Source organism: Chrysochloris asiatica, unplaced genomic scaffold, assembly GCF_000296735.1.
Source record: "Chrysochloris asiatica unplaced genomic scaffold, ChrAsi1.0 scaffold00197, whole genome shotgun sequence".
NCBI lineage: Eukaryota > Metazoa > Chordata > Mammalia > Afrosoricida > Chrysochloridae > Chrysochloris > Chrysochloris asiatica.
The window spans coordinates 3,829,865-3,833,910 of record NW_006408715.1 but is presented as its reverse complement, the minus strand read 5'-3'; the positions used below and the strand labels follow the sequence as shown (position 1 = coordinate 3,833,910).

At 42.3% G+C, this 4,046-nt stretch overlaps 1 pseudogene; it reads left to right on the top strand.

Annotated features, from left to right (window-relative positions):
• The first annotated feature begins 481 nt into the window (after positions 1–481).
• Positions 482–4,046, top strand: part of LOC102838033 — a 10,351-nt pseudogene continuing 6,786 nt past the window's right edge.

Below are 4,046 nucleotides of genomic sequence, written 5' to 3'. Positions count from 1 at the left end.
TTGATGTGTTGCTACAACTGTTTTAAAGTTTTCTTTAGCAAAATTTTACTTGTGTGTGATATTACTAATATTATTTGATTATCTCCACATTCTTTTGGATCTCCTTTCTTATAATCACAAATATGGATCTTGATAAATTGATGAATGTTAGGTCTTTTAATTATTGACAATAATAATCCTATGTAGAATCACCCTTCTCTACAAGAGCCATATTAACACATTGTTTTAGTTTAATAGCCCAACTTTCAATACTGCTTTCAGGTCCTTATTTATCATTTACTCTGGTAGTGTAGTGGTTACGAATCGGGCTGCGAACCTCATGGCCAGCAGTTCAAAACTACCAGCTGCTCCTTGGGAGAAAGATGAGGCTTTCTGCTCTCGTAAAGATTTACAGCCTTGGAAACCCTATACAGGGTCGCTATGAGTTGGAACCGACTCCACATAACAACAACTCCTCCCCCATCCATGATTCTTGTTAGATATGAAGGCCAAGGATTTCCATTCACAAGAGCAAAAAAAGAAGAAAAAGGAAAAACCAGAAAGTAAGTTCAGGTGAGCTGTCTGGTCACAGAGCTCCTGCCGGAGGTCCAGTCCACAGTTCAATCTGAAGAGGCCAGCCTTATTCCCTCCCCTGGCCTTTACTCTCCACTAGCTGCCAGTTGATCTGTATTCACTATGGTCATATGAGTCACTATGGTCACTGAGTCATAACTGACCCTATGGCACTTAGCAACAAGAAAAAGCAGACTGTCCAATGAACCTGCATAGACATAGTTTAGGACAGCTCTGCAAGGGTAAACAGGCTGTGAGCAGTTAACCCTACAGACTTTGGGCTTTCCTTTGTCGTCCTGGAGAACTTGCCCCAGCCCTGCTCCTCCCAATGGCGTTACCAGCCCAGCAGCTCTTGGGGGTGGAGTGGGCAAGAGCCCTGGTACTCCCCCAGAGCCGTTTGGGTTCATCTTCTCCCTTTAAATATGTTCTTTTCCTAAAAGACTTTATCTAGAGTGTTAACAAAAATCCTAATAAGTTAGATATACAAACCAGAGTGGAGCATATTCCACCAAGTGTGTATTTTCCTATCTGGCTCCAATTCCTCCAGCATCTTCTACACTTTAAATGCAGCCTCACCTTTTTGTATGGGGCCAATCACAGAGCCCATTTTGTTTATTTCTCTACAGGATCCTACAATTTCAAGGGCAATCAGACTTGATGGAAACTGGAAGGCTATTTAAAAAAAAATTTTTTTTTTTTAAAGCTTTACTCTCTTAGGTACACAACAAACTACAACCAGGTTACTGTGAATCTTTTCACTCAGTTCACCGTCTTTAGATGCTGTATGTAATTAACAGGATTTGGCTTTCTACCTTCTAGTTGTTCATTTTCCTTAATAACCATTTATGAGGGTCCTTATCAGAAGCTTCTGAAAAGTATAGTAAATTATGTCCACTGGATCAACTTTGCTTCCGTTTTATTAATTTGGAAATTTTAACGGTAATATTTCCTGAAAATGTCTGATACTACGGAAGTCACAAATGTGGTAATTAACATGCAATTTGAAGAATGTATTCCCTGATATCCAAACACAGGGAAAAACAGAACAAACCATGAGAGACGAACAAGCCCAGATGGGAAACTCTACCACACTAACCCTGACTCCCCAACTTCTAGGCCTAAATTTCCTAACCTCAGAGAAAAAGGTAGACTCAGGTCCAACTGATAAAATTATTGGGTAGAAAGCTTGTTCATTTGGAGGTTTTCAGCATTTTCATGGAAATGTAGGATAAGCATTAGACCACATGGTCAGTTTGAACCCGCCAGATGCTCCTCGGAGACCTTGTACAGAGTTGCTGTGAGTTGGAACCGACTCAAGGACATTTAGCAACAATTACATTTGGGTTTGCTGTGTCTGAAATAGGTGTCAGCAGGCAATGGAAGCATCAGGCCAGCTAGGAGTATAGATGCCTCTCTAGGAAGCTTCCAAAATAGTTTATAGGGAAGGCCATCTCTGCCCTGCAGGTGGATGGCTTAGTGGATTCTGGCAGATAGGAAGCTAAAGTAGGTTATCAGGGAGGCTGACTTTAGGTACAGAAGGGTTTGGAAGACAGGCAGTCAGCATTAAGAAGCTCATTAAGGCAACAGATAACAGGAACTTAGAAGCAGAGACCAGAATCCATTGTCCGTGAGGGAGACAGGAACATGTAAGTACTAGTGTATGGAGTCAGGGAGGTAGACAGTAATCACTGACTGGCACCCAGTTCCAAGGAAGTGCTAAGGACTGAGAACATTCCAGCTTTACATAGTTTGGGTCTCCTGTATCTCCAAGCTTTAGGTGTTAGAACCAAACCTGGAGGTGCATGGGGTCCATCCTGTGGATTAATGTACTGGACTACAAGGTTGGTTTGAACAACGTCAACTGTTCAAGCTCACTAGCCACTCCTTGGAAACCCTATAGGAGTTCTGGTGTGGCTCTGAGAGTTAATGTGATCAAATGGAAGGTCCATTTGATCACAAGGTCAGTGGTTCAAGCTCACCAGCTGCACCTCAGAAACCCTACAGATTGGAACCGAATTGACGGCACTTAACGACAACAACACACATCCACTAAATTTACATGTTTGTCCCAGTCTGTGGTGTTGCCCAGGAGTCATGACAGAGCCCAAATGAAACGAACTTGCGACCAGACTAGAGTCAGATTCCAGCTGTGCTAAAGAGCTGTGTCAAAGATGCCCAGGAGCTTGCTATGAAGATTAAATGAGATCATTCATGGTGTCTTAACGTTCAGTCAATTCTATCACATCTGCATTGTACTGTCCATACATTTGTATTAACTGCATTTTACTTAACGGTTCTTAATCACTGCACAACCTCATCCATCAGTGATATGCCTAGCACATTTTGGGAAACGCTGAGATCATGCCACTGAGTCACCTGGCACAGAGCTGGGATCATAATACAAATTCAATGTCAGTTTCCTCCCCAACTTATCTACTCAGTTTCTTCATGGTATTCTGTTCCCCATCAAACTCACTCTTTGAATTTGTTTGAAACCTTGACCCTGACCTCTGTGCCCAATATCTTCTGAAGGAGGCCTGTTTCAATTACAATGGGCTGCTCAAAAATCCTGATATTATCTCAACTGACTACAAGTTGCTACCAGAATGCTCTTCTTATTCACCAGATCGGACCTCTTGGCCTGGGTGCAAACAGGGACTGTACCTAAAACATCAAGTACCTTAGTCTTTGGCTGTTAGCCACTCTTCTTTGGGCCAGTTGGATATCTGAGTTGGACTTTAGAGTTCCTATTTTCTTCTTGCTCCTAAAAGTCTTGCCACTAAAATCTCAGTATGCATTGAGTCCTGGTGTGGTACACTTGACCTCAAGGTCTGTTTGAACTGCTAGGTTGGTGGTTCAAACTCACCAGCAACTCCTCAGAAACCCTATATAGAGTCACTTTGAGTCAGAACCAACTCAATGGCACTTAACAACAACAGCATGACTTGAGTTAGAAACTTCAGGTGAGTACCCCAGATACTGGGTGGGAGGTAAAGGGGGGACTTTAACCATCAGAGCAGGAATTAAACAGCAAGCTTGGCATAACATTTTGGGGTTGAAAGGGACTCACTTAGTCACTGAAGAAAATGAACTCAGCAATGTAAAGTGAGGTAGATACCTAAGATCACACCACTAGTTGCTGAGAGTCAGGACAAAAACCCACTTCCTCTGTCATAGAGCAGCCAATCATTGCCATCAAGTCAATTTCAGCTTATGGTGGGCCCACATGTGTTAAAGTAGAACTGTGCTCCATAAGGTTTTCAGTGGCTGATTTCTTAGAAGGAGATCACAAGGCCTTTCTTCTAATGTGCCTCTGGGTGGATTCAAACTGCCAACCTCTAGGCTAATAATTTAAAAGTTTTATCATGTTGTTGTTGTTGTTGTTAAGTACCATCGAGTCAGTTCTGACTCATAGCGACCTTGTATAGGGTATCTGAGGAGCAGCTGGTGAGTTTGAACCACTGACCTTGCAATTCAAATTTTTTGTTGTTGTT